The sequence below is a fragment of the Monodon monoceros genome, unplaced genomic scaffold (assembly GCF_005190385.1).
Source record: "Monodon monoceros isolate NGI ecotype Baffin Bay Population unplaced genomic scaffold, NGI_Narwhal_1 Super_Scaffold_16, whole genome shotgun sequence".
NCBI lineage: Eukaryota > Metazoa > Chordata > Mammalia > Artiodactyla > Monodontidae > Monodon > Monodon monoceros.
Genome location: NW_021703772.1, coordinates 60,219,714 through 60,241,049, shown reverse-complemented (window position 1 = coordinate 60,241,049; position 21,336 = coordinate 60,219,714).

The following is a 21,336-nucleotide window of genomic DNA, read 5'->3' as shown; positions in this document are numbered from 1 at the left end:
GGAAAAATTAAATCCCTCACTAAGTAACCCTTTTTCTACAATTTAGGTGACTTCTTAAAATGATCTCTGATTTTCATCCATTAGAGTCAGACCCTTCAAAACAACAGATTTTTTAAGAAATAATTACACTCTCATTTATGGAGTACTTTCTGTGTGCTGGGCACTTGCATGCACAATCTTATTAACTCTGCAAACAGCCCTATGGAGTGATATCACCCCATTTTAGGGATGGAAAAACTGAGGCTTAGAGAGGTTAGGTAATTGATCAGATGAATGCAGCATGTAAATAGCACGTGCACTGCATTCATTGTCAGGTCTCTACCTTCCTTTCATCTGGAGCAGTTCCTCAACATTCCCCCACCTACCCCCGTTCTTTATGGCATTGACATTTTTGAACTGTCCAAGTAAGTTGTTTTGCAGAATATCTCTCAATTTGGATTCAGTTGGCTGTTTTCTAATGGTTAAATTTACAAGATCCAATTAATAGAGTCAAGTGACTTGGCTGGCATTTTTAATATTATATTTATGTATTACCTATATTTGCATGCAAATATAAATATAGAAATATATATATTATAAAAGTCATATAATTACATGATTGGAGAATTTAAATGGGTTTAGACAATACACAATAACAAATGAAGTTCTCCTGGCCCAGTCGGTTTCCCTAAGGTGATACTGTTGATAAGTGTCCATTTCTATCCTGAAAAACATTTATGTGTACACTGCCAGACCCATGTCCATGCTTACATGTGCCTTTTTATTTACACAAAAGGAGTCATGCAATCAGACTCAGATCCTTGAACCACCTTTGTGTTTCAGTGAAGGAAAATTCCCAGTGTGAAATGAATCTCTCGGTTGTTCCCTGGTTTGAAGAAAATCTCCGTGCGACTGCTTTCCATCACCTGTGTGAGAAGCTGTGAAGGGCTTGCCCTGAGACAGCAGCATTTTGATGATTAAGACAGACCAAGGTCCGTGTACATAGTAGCTGTCTGGCATTGGCCTGCCTAATCAAATTGTTCCCTTATGGGGCTGAGTGGGAAAAATTGGTGGTTGATTAACTCAGGAAAGGTTTTAACAAGGCTGAACTCAAGGGTATGAAGGCCTCTGCTAAAGAGGTTGGTTAGTATGCCTTCTTTTTCTTTGTTTTTTTCCAAGGATTCAGGTATGCTCCCTGGAAGGGTGTTTGTACGTACGTACGTATGTATTTTCCAGTTTTATTGAGATGTAATTGACATACAGCACTGTATAAGTTTCAGGTGTACAGCATCATGATTTGACTTAAATACATTATGAAATAATCACCGCTATGTTCAGTGAACATCCATCATCTCATATAGATAGAAAATTTAAAAAATAGAAAAAAATTTTTTCCTTGTGGTGAGAACTCTTAGGATTTCCTCTCTTAACAACTTTCATATATAACACACAGTGATAATTATATTTATCATGTTGTACATGACATCCTGAATACTTATTTATCTTATAACTAGAAGTTTGTACCTTTGATCACCTTCATCCAGTTCTCCCTCCCCCCATTCTCTGCTTCTGGTAACCACAAATCTGATCTCTTTTTCTATGAGTTTATTTGTTTGCTTTGATGTATAACTGACCTGCAGCGTTATGTTAGCTCCCGGTGCACAACATAGTGATATGATATTTCTATACGTTACAAAATGATCACTACGATAAATCTAGTTACCATCTGTCACCAGTATGGCTTCTTTTTTTTTTTAACTCAGGCTCTTTGTTTTTAAAAAATGTGGTAAAATTCATGTAACATAAAATTTACCATTAATAATATTTATTATATTCACAATGTAGTACAACCATCAGTACTATCTAGTTCAAAAACATTTTCATCACCCCAAAGAAAACCTTGTATGCGTTAACATTCACCCCTTATTTTCCTCTCTCCCTCATCCCTGATAACCAGGAATCTTCTTTCTGTCTCTATGGATGTGCCTATTTTGGACTTTTCATATGGATGGAATCATACAACAGATGGCCTTTTGTGGCTTCTTTCACTTAGCATGATGTTTCCAAGCTTCATCCATGTTGTTGCATGTATCAGTACTTCATTCCTTTTTATGACTGAATAACATTCATTGTATGGATGACCATATTTAAAAAATCCGTTTATCAGTTGATGGCCTATTTTTATTAATTAAATTAAATTTATTTTTTAAAAATTTATTTTTTTGAAGTGTAGTTGATTTACAATGTTGTGTTAGTTTCTGCTGTACAGCAAAGTGATTCAGTTATACGTATTTTTTCCATTATCATTTATTACAGGATATTGAATACAGTTCCATGTGCTATACAGTAGGACCTTGTTGTTTATCCATTCTATATATATAACAGTTTGTATCTGCTAATCCCAAACTCCCAGTCCATCCCTCCCCACCACACCTCCGCCTTGGGAACCACAAGTCTGTTCTCTATGTCTGTGAGTCTGTTTTTGTTTTGTGGCAGTTCATTTATGCCATATTTTAGATTCCACATTTAAGTGATATAATATATTCATCTTTGTCTGACTTGCTTCACTTAGTATGATAATCTCTAGGTCCATCCATGTTGTGGCAAATGACATTATTTCATTCTATTTTATGGCTGAGTAATATTCTATTGTATATATGTACCACATCTTCTTTATCCATTCATCTGTCGATGGACATTTAGGTTGCTTCCAAGTCTTGGCTGTTGTAAATAGTGCTGCTATGAGCGTAGGGGTGCATGTATCTTTTTGAATTATAGTTTTGTCCTGATATATTGATGGCCCGTATTTAAATACCACCGCAAACCTCGGATTGAAGAGGCCCTTTTTGCATGGGACTTTTAAAAATTGTAAAAACCATAAACTATGTCAGTGATCTTCTTAGGTCAGGAGTTTAATATGCCAAATAAATTGTTTTAAAATAATCAGGTGGGACTTCCCTGGTGGCGCAGTGGTTGGGAATCCTCCTGCCAGTGCAGGGGACACAGGTTCAAGCCCTGATCCGGGAAGATCCCACATGCCGCAGAGCAACTAAGCCCGTGTGCCACAACTACTGAGCCTGCGCTCTAGAGCCCCTGAGCTGCAACTACTGAAGCCCTCGCGCCTAGAGCCCATGCTCTGCAATAAGAGAAGCCACCACAATCAGCAGCCCACGCCCCACAAGGAAGAGTAGCCCCCGCTCGCCGCAACTAGAGAAAGCCCACGTGCAGCCACGAAGACACAACTCAGCCAAAATAAATAAATAAATAAAAATTAAAAAATAAAAGAAATAATGTTGGCATGGCAACATTAATTAAAAAAAAATCAAGCTCCTACCAACTAACAGCTGATAGTTTCTGAAAGGTAAAAGCTAGAAGGACTTCTTGACTGGAAATAGAGCCTCTAAGCTTAGTGATACAGTATTTGCCTTTTCCCCCCACCAACACTTTTATTGCAGTCCCCCTTAGGTGACAGGCCCCAGGACCTCTAAGCTACTCAAATAATTGCCCCAATCAAGAGTCAGATGGAACAGAACAGTCGTTCCTCCCAGGGTGGTTTAAGGATGGGGCAGCCACAAGCACCACAGTGGATGCCAGCTTGCTAGTCACCATCAACAACTGCTTCCCTTGCTTCTTGTCTGCTCAACACATGAAAACGCCCAGGAAACGTCCTCCGCTTTCAACAAGAGATTTCAGTATTTCTACTGTCAATAATGTATTGCCTGCTGTGTGCTCCAACCAGAATCTATACTGTGATTGTGTGTGTGTGTGTATGTGTGTGTGTGTGTGTGTGTGTGTGTCTAGTATCACCTAGACAGGGATTAGCAAGGAACTCCTTAGAAATTCATTTGATGGTGAATGATGGAAAATCCCAGGATTTAAAAGAACCAGAAAAAAAATGCCTGACTTGCTTTCCAGACAGTTGCAAAATCTCCACCTATAATTAAAATCTTGAGACCCACAGAGGGCGGGGAGAGAAGGAAGCACAGGCCCTGAGAGCAGGAAGAAAACATCTAGTTGCTGACCCCTTGGTGGCACCGAGCATTGTTTTAAGAGGTGAGATCTGATGAGGAATAGCCGATTTCCCCTCTCCCCTTTCCAGCTTCTCTTAGTCTTTTTCATACTGAACGTTTTAAAGACTTTAACGAGAAAGGGCATCCTGCAGGGAGCAAACCTACATCCTGAAGGAAGGCTCCAAGGCCTGCCTTCCATATTTCCCATGGTGTAAATCCTGTCGCTCCACAGAGATTGTTTCTTCTCCCCCAGCCAACTGAGGCCTCCTCACATACTCCCATTTTTCTCTCTTTTTCATCTATCCTCTCCTTCTTTTCTTTTCTTTTTTTTTTTTTTTTGCGGTACGCAGGCCTCTCACTGTTGTGGCCTCTCCCGCTGCGGAGCACAGGCTCCGGACGCGCAGGCTCAGCGGCCATGGCTCACGGGCCCAGCCGCTCCGCGGCATGTGGGATCCTCCCGGACCGGGGCACGAACCCGTGTCCCCTGCATCGGCAGGCGGACTCTCAACCACTGCGCCACCAGGGAAGCCCTCCTTCTTTTCTTTTTGACGGTCACATCCCTCCCTGGTTTTGGTGTTGCACCAGAAGGTCGGGCTTGCTTTCTTCACAGACCATGGCTGTCCATGACTAACTGAAACATCAAGCCCCACATCAGCTGTCCTTCCAAGGCCTCTGTGCCATGGTCAGCTAGTGTAGTAGGAGGGAAATATTTCCTTGATTACATAACTTCAGCTTTGAAGGTATTAGTACGTTAAAAACAAACAGAACAGGCTTTCCTACAGCATGTTTTTGAGATCCACTTGGGAATTTGGGTGGGGTTGGAAGAAACCAAGTGTCTGGCCTATCCCAGGGGATATTAGTCACCCAAATTACGTTTTAGGATTTTAAAAATATTAGACGAGTTCGTACATGGTAGTAACTGTCAGACTGGCCACTCCTTGTTGAAGCTTGAGGTTTTGGAATTCTGATCTGTCTTCTCAAAGAATTTGTTTTTCAAAAGTAAAAAGACCAATGGAGAAGGATCCTGGGTACTTTTGGAAGGTAATTTCCTTATCAAGGTATATTAATAGTTAAAAAAAAAAAGGAAGGGGGCATGAAAAAGGTAGGCATGGTTGAAACAGGTACAAACCCCAAACGTGCTCTCTGCACTAAACATGTACCATCTGCAGTGGGACTGCTGAGTGCTGCCCTGGTCCCTGCACAGCAGGAGAGACTGAGGACAACTGCAGAGAAAGGCAGACACTGAGACCAAAGGGGCTTTGGGATGTACAAAAGCAACTGTACTATTATCACCTTGGGTCCTTGAAAGATCGGGCCTCTTCATGGAACAGCTCGAAGCCCTCATTAGAGGGCTATAGAGCAAGTCAGAGATAACCCAAGGGCCCAGGAAGGGTTGACAGACTCTTATTTACCAAATTCCAAAGGCTCAAACAAGGAAGTCCTGATGGGACTAGCTTTAGCCAGTTAAAAAAAAGTTTCGGCGTAAGAGACTCCTAAAATGTAAAGGAATTATCCCAAATAATTTTCACGTTGAAAAAGGAAGACATCCAAGCCAGGGATGATAGATTTCTATCCTCTAAGGATGAAAGTATAAAGAAAAGTGGCTGTTATTTAAAAGCTAAAAAAAAAGCTTACATCCTCTGAAGTTAGCACTGAGAGGTGATTTGGGTATTGACCCCTCCCCTGCAGCTGACCTTTACATTCCTCTAGAGATGTCCAGTATGGAAGCCACTGGCCACATGTGGTTCTTGAGCACTTGAAATTTATATTCGTCAGTTATTCCCAATTATTCCTCAAGGAAGTTAAAGAAATAGTAGATAGTTCAAATTGAGATATATAATATGTACACTGGAATTCAAAGATTTAACATAAAAATGTAAAATTATTGTATCTCATCAATAATTTTTTCATTTGGGTATATTAAGGTGATAATATTTTAGATGTATTGGGCTAAACGAAATATATTAAGATTAACTTCACCCTTTTTTTTTTTTTTTTTGTGGTATGTGGGCCTCACTGCTGTGGCCTCTCCTGCTATGGAGCACAGGCTCCGGACGCGCAGGCTCAGCGGCCGTGGCTTACGGGACCAGCCGCTTCGCGGCACGTGGGATCTACCCAGACCGGGGCACGAACCCATGTCCCCTGCATCAGCAGGCGGACTCTCAACCACTGCGCCACCAGGGAAGCCCCTTAACTTCACCCTTTACTTATTTTAATGTGGCTACTAGAAAATGTGTAAACATTATGTATGTGGCTTACATTTGTAGCTCACATTCTGATTGTTGGAGAGTGTTGCTTTAGAGTCCTTTGCTAGTAATCATGGCCATGATCATGCTTAATGGGGATGCTCCTCCTTTGTTCACACTGGCCCGAGCACGTATAGCACTGACCCGTGGCATGGCTGGAATGTCCGGAAGTCAATGTACTGAAGGTCAGGGGCACACCACCAGAGCAGAAACACAGACAATCTTATCGATGAAACAAGGTTTTTAAACCTGGCTTTCTGAAACTGCTTTAATTGAGACCCGACCTGAGGGCTTCTGATAATAGTAGGTATCTAATAGTATTGGGTTCATTTGTTTGAGGCACTTAGAATAGTTCTCATAGAAAATTCTTGAAAACATTCGTTATTATTCACCCTTTTCTTGTGTGAAAATGAACCTCTTTAAATAAATGGGTTTCCCTGACACTAATAACATTCCTTTGTTTTTCTCCCAATTTTTTAGTGTGGGGAATGGTGGCCCCTATTTGCCTATCTACCAGCTACTAGGGGATGCCATTAACTGGGTCAGTCCAACTGGGCCTTGAGCCAATGATGGAATATAGACCCTCTTTCTAGTTAGTAGGGTTTGGACATGGTCTGTGTTTCTCCATGCCACTCTCTTGGTGTCTGGGGTGGATTTTATTTCTGGGGCATTTACTTAAGTGCTAGGTGTCGTTTCCCTGCCTTCCTCTTCCCTAGTGTCATACCTGGGCTCCTTGTCCTGTTTTGTTCAGGACATCTTAGTCATGGGGTCTGTCATGCTTTGCATCTGCCTTTAGCTGAAAGTGCCCCCCACCCTGCCATATAGCCCCTGCTCATTTAATGTGGTCACAGTTAATGACGATTACTTACAAATGATAAAAAAAATTTGGTTTTGAGCTTGCTACTAGTAACCAGGTAATGTGGATCTCAAGTTGTTCAGCTACTGTTAAGATCATCTAGATCAGTGGCTCTGAACAAGAGGAAAACTTCAGAATTGCTTGGGAACATTTTCAAAGGACATATTCTTGGGGCCCATTCTCAGAAATTCTGATTTAGTGAGTTTGAGGTGTGGCCTTGGCATTTGTGCTTCTAAAAGGCTCCCAAAGTGATTCAAGTGAATGCACTTGATTGAGACCACCAGCTAGACAATAATAGGAACAGGCATTTTCCTACTATCAGTTTGGGTGTTAAGCAATTAATTTATTTGATGTCAAGATTAGATGGCTAATATTTTAGTTCAAATTTTACAGGTATCCGTTTGTAGACACACACACACACGTGTGTGTGTGTGTGTGTAAATGCTTTTTGCATTGAACATTCTCAGCATAATTGCCTGGCACATACAAGCTCTGACTAAATGATTGCTGAATTGATGACTCTGCATATTGAATACATATTTGTATAGAAAATATCTTTAAAATGTATTTCATGAAATTTTTTTTGAGATATCTTTTAAAATGTGTTGAAGGTTTCCATCACATTTCATGTGCTTTAAATAAATGAGAAATGCGCTCCAAAAGAGTCTGGCAGGCGGCCTTGTGGCGAAGGCCGGCTTCATAGTTGTCTCTGTACAGAAGACTTGGAAGGAGTAACTCGTTTGTTTTCGAACATACAGGAGGGGTGCAGCCGCAGGAGTGGCCTTTGTAGACACCCAGCTCCACTCTGTGACAGTTCCCCCGTTTCCTTTCTAAAGGAGGCAGCACAATAGAGGAAGATTATCTGCTGTTTGCATCCCCATGGGCAGTGCTGAAGGTGCTGGAAATTCAAGACTGAAAGTCAACTCCCGGGTGGCCAGTGGGAGCCTGGTCTGTGGCTTGCCATTAGCTCCAGGAATGATGTTCACAGGTCAGCTGACCCTGTGGGGCTGCCCGGGGCAGGGCCGCACCTGTGACTGCAAATACAGCTGTTGGCCTCTTCACCGCCTCACCTCCTCTGACCTGGGGACCTCCAACCCCAATGTCCGTTGGTGGCTAGGTCTGATGTTTCTGCAGGACCCTCTGTACTACCCCTACTCGCCACCCAGCCTCCCATTTCTTAGATTTTTAGAGAAGAAACAACCCACAAACCTATCTAAAAACAATTCAACTGTTGCGGAATTCTAAAAATGACTGAAGAACAACATTTATAGGGTCTGAGCCTGTGTTCAAAGCAGTGCTTTCAAGAGCCCTGTGGGAAATCCACGCCCACGTGGGTTGGCCAGTTTCATCTTTTCACCCACATTAGATGGTGGTTTTAGTTTGTTTTTAATTTAGCAAGAATTTGTCCAGTGACATCCCATTTTCACCAGCCCTTTGTCAGAGAAGGAAGAAGGGCCATGTTCTCAAGTTGTCGGTCCCTCTCACTCTTTGATAAAATTCCTGTTGTCCTGTTCCCTTTCTTCCCTGCTCAGGCATGACCCCCCTCCATGCCCCAAGCCCCCAGGAACCTTTGTAACTGCAGGGAAAGGAGGAGCTCAAATTACTCTGAGTGGGAGGGCGGCAGAGGCAGAAAGAGAGGAGCCCGAGTGCGCAGACTTTCTGCAGGTGACGTTGCACGGCCCGAGCTGCCCCTTGCACTCCAGTCTCCACCCAGGCTTTACTGTCAGTGACAGTAGGCCAGTGCAAACAATCCAAGAAACCACGGGCTGCCCCAGGTACTGCTGCCGCCTCTGGCGCAACAGAAAGTGAGTCTCTGCGGGGAATGGACAATCCCGCAGCGTGGCTGAGCACAGCTGGTCTCTCAGATGCAGAATCGTAGCAGGAGCGAGCAAGGAAGTCTTCACAGATGCAAAAATATTGGGAACCTGAACTTATAGATGGGACATTGGGACTTTCTTCCTAGTTACTGCTGGGTGTTGTCACCATAAGAGGGACAACTGTTCAGTCAACACATATTTATTGGGTATCTACTACGTGTTAGGCACTGTGCTGGCTGCTGGGGGTAAACTGGTGAGCAGGAGTTCTACTTTCACACAGCTGGGAGCAGTGGTCTCCAAATTTGAGTCATTGAAAGTCCCTATAGGAAGAAAATTGAGCCTATCTATGCTGTTTTTATTTATTCATAAATTATGTAATGTATTGCTTATTATGTACATCATGAAATATGTACGTTATAAAATGGACATACAAAATAAGATAATTAGGATGAGATAAATAAATATATACATATATAGAGAGATACATTCTAATATTTTCTTTCCACCCGCCAGTGGCTTATCTTGTACAACTTCTGCGGGGGCAGGCACCCACTTATGGAGACCACAGATGGGATTAAGAGTGTGATCTGGAGTCAGATTTCCTGGCCTCAGATCCTCCATTTGTAAAATGGGTGTTACAATAATACCTTCCCCCCAGAGTTGCAGTAAGATTAAATGAAATAATCCATGTCAAGTGCTTAGACGGCTTCCCAGTATTTGGAAAGAGCTCAATAAATGTTAGTTATTGTTATAATTTGTACAGTCTGTTTGGGAAGAAAAACTAATTAACCAACTAAGTACTTAATTTCAGTTGTGATAAGGACCATGAAGGGCAAGTATGGAGGCCAGGAGGCTGTGTGTGAGGGGGGACTTAACCTCGTCAGTTTTGAGCTGTGCTTTGAGTTTTGGAGGGAGCCAGAGTTAGAGCAGGGACAGAGCATTCCTAGCTGAGGGAACAGCTGGCATGGAGGCCTGAGGCAGGAAGGAAGTTAACCCATTGGGGGAGGGGGACAAAGGCCCTGTGAGAGGGGGAACAGCTGCCAGATGGAACGGGAGAAGCAGGCTGCCTGGAGGCCATGTAGGGCTCCATGGGCATTGTATCTCTCAAGGATCTTTGTTACCAACAACAGAACCCACTCACCACAGTTTAAGCAGAAAAGGACTTTATTAAAGGATATTAAGACACTCTCAAAATCTCCAGGCGGGTCAGAGAGTCAGGCTTGGAGGTCAGGAAGCCAGAACAATGCTTAGACCAGCCATGCCTTGGGTAGAATCAGCAGAGGGCCTCCGCTACTGCCACCAGGTCTAGACTCCACAGCACAGCTCATGCCGCTGTTGCCCATGAGAGCTAGACACCCACTACCACCTTTTCTAGGAAGTGGATTCTGCACAGTTGGCCTCTTCCTGTGGCTCATTTTTGAATGAAGCCTTGTGTAAGAACATCTGACTGGCAGAGTTTGGATCATGTGGATGAGGCCTTAGCTGCAAGAGAAGCAAGGAAAGTGAATTTTTTGGCATCTACTGAGAAGAGGTGAGCACTCCTAAGGTGGGACATTCTCCAGGTGTAGGAATGATGTCAAGGATTTTGGACTTACGTGCTCTCACATCACCAGATGTTTGCTTTGCTGTGGTCAGTAGGATTGGAGAGGGACAGAGAGATTCAATGTTCTTTGCAGAAATGGGAGAGAAAAAACAACCAACCAAACTCCGAATTCCAAACAACCAAACTCCAAAGCCAAACATTTAAGAAATGAAAAGAATTACCACCTCCTTTATTTGCAGTAAGTTTAACAAACCCTTTTCAAGGGGCGGTGCTGAAGGAGCTAATGCATGAGTTTGGATGTCTGTGTGACCAACGCTGAACAAACATCCCTGTCTGAAGGATATGGCACTCCAGTTTACAGTCTTTCTCAAGCCAACTGTAGGTCTTTTCTCTCAAAGTTACAAACTGGAAAGGCCTGATTCAGAATCCAAAATTAGGTTTTTCTGTGGGGTGATGGGACAAGGACTGGAAGGACCTGCAGGGACAGAAATATGAGATGAAAGTATTTTGTATGTCAGAGGAAGGTGGATCAAGGAAGCAAGACAAAGGTCGAACAAGAGAAGCTCTTTCTTAAGAAAAGCTGCTTTCTTTTTTTAAAGTAACCCTTAATGATATCATGATTTTTGTTGATTCAGGAAGCTGGTTGAGTTGGCAGAACTTTTTTATATTAACAGAAACAAATTACTGCTTTAGTTCAAGTAATAAATAATGTATTTTAAACACAGCAAATATATTTAAAAAATAGCTGCAGAGAAGAAGGTCAAAATGAAACGGGGGTAGGGTGACTTCTACGCAGCTCAATATTTTCTGTTTAGTGGTCTGACTTATGGCCAAAAATGGAATTCTTGCTAAGTTGTATTATTCAAAGTAAAACGGTCCAGCACTTTAAAAGTGGAAGATTGATAACTCCTCTAGTATTATAATACAAACATTTTAAAGAAGTCAATCTTGTCATTATTTTCATGATTTAATAATAATCAGAAATTCTTAACTGATGATTTAACAAATTAAAAACATTATAAACCAGTTAAATATAATAAACCCTTTCTTCATCACATACATACAGATGCATCTTCTTTTTTAAAAAAAGAGTGTTCTTGTGGTCAAAAAAAAAAAACAGTTTGACTATGTTTTTGGTACGAGCAGCTCCCTGAGACCTGTACTAACTTTTGTTTCAGTGCTTTTCTCTTAAAGCAGTGACTCTTAATCGTTTGGCAGGTGGGATCATAGATCCCTTTAGCATCTGACGAAAGCTACGGGCTCTTCCCTGAAGAAATGCTGTCTCACATTACTCCTGCAACAGCTTGGTGTGTAATTTCAAGGAGGCTCAAGGACCCCACATTAAACTCCTGCTCTAAACCTTGGCTTCCCATAACTCATGGGGAAGGGAGACAGGAAGCTCAGGCTTGTGGTCCATGATGATATCTTTGATGATGGACAGTCCCAAATGTAGCAGTGGTAGTAGGCCTCCTTGCATGTCATCCCCTGAAGTACTGGACTTGGTGGTGCTGGCTTAATGGCCAAGAGGAGCTTTGAGCCAGGAAATAATCAGTTGGTTTTATTAACTGCAACAGGCTAGGTAGAATAGAAGTGAAAATGACCACAGCACTGCTGCCCCTGGCTATTCAGGACCTCACCTCCATAAACAAAGAAAAGTCTGCCAGGTCCAACACTCTGCCTTCCTCACAGGAATCCTGCCATGTTAGTGCTTTTGAATAATATGTTCTTGTTAACTTAATAAGGAAGAATAGCTTCCTTGTTGAGTTTCTGCTTCCAGGTAGACACGTACATTTTGAAAGGAAGGGGACTTTAATGTCTTAACCCAAAGGGGTGTCTTCTCTGGGTTAGGTCTGGTTGTGGGGACAGGGGTTAGGAGCAGAGTTTGGGGACTGGTCCTTTGTTGAATTCCTAAAACTTTTGAACATACGACAAAGACTTTTAATTACATAATTACACATAAGGGTGAAATGAAATACTTTGAACGGGTAGCAGGAAATGTGGATTTCTATAGGGAGGAAGTGGTTGATAGCAGTTTTTTTCCAAAGAGGCTGTGGTGCAGCGTGGTGGCAAGACTTTGGGTTTCAGAGTAAAAAAGTCTTGTTCTAAACCTGCCTCTGAATCTTACTGACTCAGTGGAGACAGGGGAGCTTTGAGGCTCTGCAAAAAGTGATTCAATCCAAACACACACAGGCCTTATTTTGCGGCTTCAAGGTTTGAACGTTGCTGGTGAAACCATGACAACAGAATTAACCCTGCTTAGTTTGGGGCAAATTTCTCAACCTCCTAAGCCCAGTTTCCTCATTTGTGAAATGAGTGTGATAATACCTACCTCATAGTGTTGTTATGTGGAATTAAATGAAATAATACACACTATATATTTCATCAATTCTAAAACACATATTCCTCCCCTCCCTCAAATTAAAAAGTTCCCTGAAATTGGGATGGTTTCCAGGGGTGGATCCAGGTTTTATGGGGCTGAAACTTACATTATTTGGGGAACTTTAAAAAAATGATGAATGCAAAATTAGGTAAAATGTGAATATTTGTTTAGATGAGAAAGGAATCACAACAAATCATAAATTTTAAAAAGCTGAAATAAATCACGAACACCTTAAAATCCACAAAAAACACCATAATATTTATTAATGAACTGCCTGACACGCCTCTATAATACCTCTTTGTCCTACATTTTTTCGGCTGTATAACAGTGATTTTGTTATGTCATTTTCTATAGAGTGAATAGGTAGGCTACTCATTCTTCCTTCTCTGTGGTTGATGGAGAATTATTTTTTACTATAGATATTTTAGAGAAGTGTTTTCCAGCTTCACCACTTATTTTAGGTAATGTCAGATAAATTTTTAGGATTGTCAAATTTGGGGAAACCTCTATGAAATTTCTTTCATATGGGAGCTATAAGATTTGGAAGAATTTTCCATGGGCTAGATTTTGGCTTCATATACTTCAAACCTTGTTTTTTCCCACTACTCGTGCCATATACCTCTGGTGAGCATGGTGGGACATGTTGACACTCGATACAACCTGGAGCTCTGCACTGAGGGTCTCACCGCAGGAGAGCTGACGGTGTGGAGGGTAGAAGAGGTGGACACTGTTGCTGCACCAGAATGACCAGCAATGACTTGACTGCATGAACGTGACTGCGACCACATGCACACATCCCACTGAACCCAGACTAAATGTATCCCCAAGTCAACTTTCCCTTTAAGAAGATCCCCAAATTGCCCATGGCCACTCCAGTGCCAGCCAACACAGGGGGACGTATGGCAGAGGGGAAGTCAGAGTGCAAAGAGACAGTGGTCTGATTGCAGCTAAAATACCCTTTTCAAATTTTATAAAAATATGTGACCATGTGAATACACTACTGGGGTCCCTCTCGGAACCTTGGGAAGGTCTGTGCAAGTGCAGGGCCTTGAGACTTATTAAGTTTCCTTAGCTTCGCAATATATACACCCTGGATGGCATCCTTCAATTAATTGGTAGTGATTTTGCTTTTCTGGTGGCACATGAAATAATGGGTATGTTACAGTTGGTGGCAACTTAGATTCCATCTGATACATGTAAAGCATCCCACACAGTGCCTGGCACACACACCAGGGGTTCAGTAAGTGTTCCTTCCTTCCTCCCCTTAGTGAAAACCCAAAAAACAGGGCTCCGTCAATGGAGGGGACTATGCCCTTCAAGTGCATTAGTGAAGAATCAGCTTTGTATAAGTTGATAGACCATTAGTTTGCCTATAAAATTTTAAATTGCAGTTTTTGAATTCATAGATCTTAGCTCAGAGTCAATAAAAAGTGATTGATAGGTAACCAGCAAGTGCCCAGGGACAGATGATGTCCTGTTGCTTTGTCAGTGGTCGATAATAGTGTACTCACCGCGAGCCAATCTCTAACAAAGAAAGCGCAGCCCTAAGAAACAGGACAAAAAAGGGCTACAATGTATTAAAGACACCTGACTGTGCAGAGTAAAGGAGAATTTTCCCTGGTATCAGCCCTGATGCTGCCCCTCCATCTTCTTGAAGGGCATGTGAAAGAAAATCTGAGCTCAAGTCCAGAGTCAGGACACAATGAAAGCCCTTGTGTTTTATTTTCCTTTCCACTTCCTTCTTCATCGTATGTTTTGCTCTTTCCTTTCCTCCATTTTGCCCACATTTTCTAGATTGTTTTCTTGTTGTCACTTCCTGCAAAAAGAAAAAAGATTCCACTGTTCATTGTGTGTTAATGCTCTTGGGCGTCCTATCTGACTTTCTACACCTCAGAGGTATTTATATACAAAGGATTAAGGTGTGGAGTACTGACACAGTAGGGGTCTGGGAAGCCCATTTCTCTGGGAATGTAAGTTGATACAGCCACTATGGAGAACAGTATGGAGGTTCCTTAAAAAACTAAAAATAGAGCTACCATATGACCCAGCCATCCCACTCCTGGGCATATACCCAGAGAAAACCATAATTCAAAAAGAGCCATGTACCACAATGTTCATTGCAGCACTATTTACAATAGCCAGGACGTGGAAGCAACCTAAGTGTCCATCAACAGATGAATGGATAAAGAAGATGTGGCACATATACACAATGGAATATTACTCAGCCATAAAAAGAAACGAAACTGAATTATTTGTAGTGAGGTGGATGGACCTAGAGTCTGTCATACAGAGTGAAGTAAGTCAGAAAGAGAAAAACAAATACCGTATGCTAACACATATATATGGAATCTAAAAAAAAAGGTTCTGAAGAACCTAGGGGCAGGACAGGAATAAAGACACAGACGCAGAGAATGGACTTGAGGACACCGGGAGGGGGAAGGGTAAGCTGGGACGAAGTGAGAGAGTGGCATGGACATATATACACTACCAAATGTGAAATACATAGCTAGTGGGAAGCAGCCACATAGCACAGGGAGATCAGCTCGGTACTTTGTGACCACCAAGAGGGGTGGGATAGGGAGGGTGGGAGGGAGATGCAAGAGGGAGGGGATATGGGGATATATGTATATGTATAGCTGATTCACTTTGTTACACAGCAGAAACTAACACACCATTGTAAAGCAGTTATACTCCAATAAAGATGTTAAAAAAAAAGGCATATGTATTTTCTTTCTCTGGCACCAATTTAAATTTGCCGTAATTCTGAGGCTGCCTACACGTTTCATGTGCGACTGTGTGTTAATGCACCCCATTTGCCCCACATCGTGGGTCAAGCTGTATTTCAGGTTTGGTATAATTATAATGGTGTTATTTCATGAACTATAGGGATTGTGAATAATTAAGATTCATTCTAGAATGAGCAAGGAATTTACTGGAATAAAGGGATGTAATAAAAAAGCAAGCCTCTTTGAATTTCTAACAAGGAGCTTGGTGAGTCTATATTGGTGAATTTCATTTTGTAACAATTGTTTTCCTTAAAGTAATTTGGATGCTACATTAGTTCTAATTATTATGATTTCCTGTTTAGAACCCAGATACCTTCTTGATATGTCCCCCACAGTATATTTCTGGAAATGACTTCAACCAATTACATTAGCTTTTACTCCCTTGGTTTCAATGTGGTTCACCAGACAGGAACCAGGCTGCCCTAGTGTGCAGCCCAGATAGCGCAAGGCAGTGGGTTGAAATTTAAAATTACCCGAAGGTGCTATGTGGTCTGAAGGGAGCCTAAGTGGAGGAATGTGACACAGCTGAGGGTTCTGATGGGTGGGGGTGGGGCTGTTTGGATGTCTGAAATGTCTGACCAACTGTTCTTTTAGGGATGATGTTGATGACTATTTCATCTGGTACCAAGTCTACTTTCAGTGTTTGACTAAGGAAGGTGACAGTGATGACAACAATAATGAAATTTACCTTCAAAAAATTTCCCCTTAAATGTTGTAGATGTAGCAGCTTAGGACAAATCAGAGAAGAGTCCTTATGGTCTTCTTAATGTTACTACTTTTATGAATAATAATGCTTTATCATTTACAAAGACCTTTCCATATTGTGTGGCGGATATCATTGGTCCCATTTTACAGGTATTTAAACTGAGGCACAGAGAGGTCCAGGTGTGTATTCAGTGTTGCTTAGAGTAAGCAGGGGAGATGGTACTTAAACCCCAGTTCCCTGTTCCCACTTCTCCCCTGGTGATGTCATACCCCATGCAGCAGTGGTGGCAGGGGTTCACAGGAAGTTGACAGGGATCTTCAGCCCCCTCTGGGTACCCTCTACACCCTGTGAATCTGCCGGGGGAGCAACATGCTCCAAGACTGTCCCTAAGGGGTGTGTGCCCTCTCCCTGTACACATACTGGCTGTCAGAAGACTAAGGAATTCTACATGAGAGGGATTTTTATAACACCTGCATTGACCCTCTCAAAGATCTGGAAGCATTGTCCAGCTACACAGGGCTAGCTGGGATTTCAGGCATTTAGCATGGAGAAAACATTCTTCTCCAGAGTCATTTTCAGCTCTTATCCATATGTCTAAGTTTAAAAAAGAGAGAAAAAGAGGGCAAACCTACCTTGGGCCAAATGAAGGTGTTTGTGTGAGCATGTGTTTCCCTTTCTGAAGTCAAGTTTCTTGGCACATTTGGCAGTTTACCATCAGAAAGCTAAAGGCAAAGACAGAAACTGAAGACAGGAGACGCTCTTCTGTGCTGTCTTGTCCCCCTGATACACTGAAGAAATACTCAGAAGAAAGGTAATGTGGGGCTCTTGCAAAAAGATTCAGCCTATGAGAGTGCAGAGTGACTGGGAACAAGACACTCAGAAAGCAGAGATCTTTTAAACCTCATTTGGTAAAACCAATGCTTCAGCTACTCCTCCACTCCCACTCAGTAGTGGGACGCAAGACCTGGGAGAAATTTCACCGAGAAAGAAGTGGTTGTTTACAGCACAGACAATAGGCCGGCAGGTTTAATTTCCCCTCAGTTTTATAAGAGCATGTAACTTGAAACCAGTTTAATTAAATAACTCCTGGATTTCAATGGCGGATGACTTGGGCCAGAAAGCCTGGAACCACCACGGTTACTAAGGATGTGGTGGACAGGGGGGTGGGAGCCCACAAGCTGCAGTAACTATGGGCCAAAACAGGCCTTTTAAAATGATCCTCCAGTAGTGCTCTTAGGCCTGGGAGTGTGGAGGGCTTTGAGAAGGTCAGCAGGGGCCCCCATGAGTCACAGCTTTTGTGTTTGGGACTGTGCCCTCCTCTGGAATCCCAGCTACCTATGCTGTGGATTACTTGGCGTGAACTGTTTGACAGTGTCTCCCTGTGCCAGGGCTGCCAGGGAGGCAGAAGGAATCCTTTGGGATTTGAAGCCCAACAGCTGTGGACTAGGCATGGCTAAGAGGTCTCTGGGTACAGTCATCAAGTCCAAGGTGTTCATGTGTGGGCAAGACGTTCTCGCTCGAGATGAGCAGAACCAATGCTGTGCCTCTCCCCGGCTCTTCCAGAGGGGTGCAAAGGGTCATTGACATAACACGCTGATAGTGGTGGGTAAGGTCAAGGAGTTTGGAGTCAGATCAACCCACTTTCATATCCTGCCAACCCTCTCCCCCGCCCCCACTTATTCTGTGATGTCAGCAAATTAACATTTTTGAACTATCATTTCTTCAATGCAGAAAATGCGAGTAATAATAACAAACTTTATAGAATTGCTGGGAAGATTAAATGAAATAGGTATGCCACATGCCCATCTCATACATGGCCAAAGGTAGGCACTTGACCATTTTGGCCGTGGGGAAACATTACCTGCTCAGCTGGCTGAAGTTTGCCAGAAAACACCTTGATAAATTAATCTTTGTGAGAGAAAATTAGGGAGCAGAGTGTAAATCTCAAATTTTTCATCAATTCAGTTCATCTGACATATACTTTTTTTTTTTACATTTGTTTATTTATTTATGCTACGTTGGGTGTTTGTTGCTGCGTGTGGGCTTTCTCTAGTTGTGGCGAGCAGGGGCTGCTCTTTGTTGTGGTGCACGGGCTTCTCATTGCTGTGGCTTCTCTTGTGGAGCACAGGCTCTAGGTGCACAGGCTTCAGTAGTTGTGGCACATGGGCTCAGTAGTTCTGGCGCACGGGCTTAGTTGCTGACGTACATTTGAAGTGTCTTATATGCCAGGTGCCAAGGACCCAGGAATGAATAAGGTAGAGCTCTGCCTTCAGTAAAAGCACTTTCTTCTTCTTCTTTTTTTTTTTTGGCCACGTGGCTTGTGGAATCTTAGTTCTCTGACCAGGCATGGAACCCGTGCCCCCTGCAGTGAAAGCATGGAGTCCTAACCACTGGACTGCCAGGGAATTCCCTAAAAGCACCTTCTGGTGCAGTGGGTTTCAAGCCTTTGACTATGACCCATGATAGGAAATATCACAATGCAGTACACACTCATACACAATATTTATACAAAAATTGGAACAAAAGTTTCTTGAAATAATACTTGCCTTTGCATGCAAAGCACTCTTTTTTTTTTAAACATCTTTATTGGAGTATAACTGCTTTACAATGGTGTGTTAGTTTCTGCTGTATAACAAAGTGAATCAGCTATACATATACATATATCCCCATATCCCCTCCCTCTTGTGTCTCCCTCCTACCCCCTCATCCCACCCCTCTAGGTGGACACAAAGTACCGAGCTGATCTCCCTGTGCTATGCGGCTGCTTCCTACTAGCTATCTGTTTTACATTTGGTAGTGTATATATATCCATGCCACTCTCTCACTTCATCCCAGCTTCCCCTTCCCCCTTCCCGTGTCCTCAAGTCCATTATCTACGTCTGCGTCAAAGCACTCTATTTTTATGCTATTTTATTTCATTTAAAAAATGCCAATGGTGACTCACTAAATTGATTTTATCCTGCTTATGGATCACAACCTTTAGCTTGAAAAATACTAACTCTGACCTTCGGTATGACCAGGGCTGGCATGAGCCTTTGTGAAAACGGTATGGGAGTCTAGGGGGGTGACCACTCAGAAGGGATAGGAATAGGTCTGGATCTTGATTATTCTAAGACAGGCTTGAATTCCATCCCCTTTACCTTTGATTATTAGTTTAGAGATGGACATGTGACACAATTCTAGCCAATGATACAAGAAAGGACATCTTCAGTGGGGCTCCTGGGAATGGTTTTCCCTGCTCTAAAAAAGGGGCCTGGGAAAGGGGCATTCCTTTTTCTGCCCCAGGCACTGTGGTCTACCTGTGCTGCTTGGACCTGGGGCAGGACCATAGTTAAACACGGCAACGTAATACGTGAGCCCTGAACCTGGTCATCACAGTGTGTGATGGAAAGAAAGAACCTGGGTTCCTGGTGACATTTCGGAGCCACTGAATTAACTAACTTTGGAATTGCCCTACTTCTGGACTAGTCATATGAGATAATACATTTTTCTTATTGTTTAAACTTCTTTTAGTTGGGGGTCTCTATTATTTACATCCCGAATGATGGACTGGTTTACCTGTCTCTCTTTTTTTAAAATTGAGGTATACTTGCTTTATAATATAATATTCTCTAAGTTTCAGGTGTACAACATAGTGATTCACAATTTTTGAAGGTTATACTCCATTTATAGTTATTATAAAATATTGGCCGTATTTCCTGTGCTGTACAATATGTCCTTGTAGCTTATTTATTTTACACATTGCAGTATGAATCTCCTAATCCCTTACTCCTGTCTTGCTCCTCTCCCTTCCCTCTCCCCAGTGGTAACCACTAGTTTGTTCTTTATATATGTGAGTCTGTTTCTTTTTCTTATTATATTCACTAGTTTGTTTTATTTTTTAGATTCCACATATAAGTGATATCATCCAGTATTTGTCTTTCTCTATAGGACTTGTTTCACTAAGCATAATATCCTCCAAGTCCATCCACGTTTTTGTAAATGGCAAATTTTCATTCTTTTTTACGACTGAGTAGTATTCCATTGTAAATATATACCACATCTTCTTTATCCATTCATCTGTTGATGGATACTTAGTTGCTTCCATACCTTGGCAGTTGTAAATAATGCTGCTATGAACACTGGGGTGCTATATATCTTTTCAAATTAGTGTTTTTGTTTTATTTGGTTATATACCCAAGAGTGGAATTGCTGGATCACATGGTAGTTCTATTTTTAGATTTTTGAGGAACTTCCATACTGTTTTCCACAGTGGCTGCACCAATTCACATTCCTACCAACAGTGTACAAGAATCCCTTTTCTCTACATCCTTGACAACATTTGTTTGTTTGTGATGTTTTTAATGACAGCCATTCTGACAGGTGTGAGGTGATATCTCATTGTGGTTTGGAGTTGCATTTCTCTGATGATTAAAGATGTTGAGCATCTTTTCACGTACCATCTGTATGTCTGCTTTGAAAAAATGTTTATTCAGGTCTTCAGCCCACTTTTTAACTGGGTTTTTTGTTTTTTTGATGTTGAGTTGTGTGAGCTGTTTATATATTTTGGATATTAACCCCTTATCGGTCATATCATTTGCAAATATTTTCTCCCATTCAGTAAGCTGTCAATGGTTTCCTTTGCTGTGCAAAAGCTTTTAAGTTTAATTAGGTCCCATTTGTTTATTTTTGTTTTTGTTTCCATTGCCTTAGGAGACAGGTCCAAAAAAATATTGCTATGATTTATGTCAAAGAGTTTTCCACCTATGTTTTCTTCTAAGAGTTTTATGGTTTCCAGTCTTACATTTAGGTCTTTAATCCATTTTGAGCTTTATTTTTGTATGTGGTGTGAGAGAATGTTCTAATTTCATTCTTTTTTTTTTGCGGTACGCGGGCCTCTCACTGTTGTGGCCTTTCCCGTTGTGGAACACAGGCTCCGGACGCGCAGGCTCAGTGGCCATGGCTCACGGGCCCAGCGGCTCTGCGGCATGTGGGATCTTCCCAGACCGGGGCACAAACCCATGTCCCCTGCAT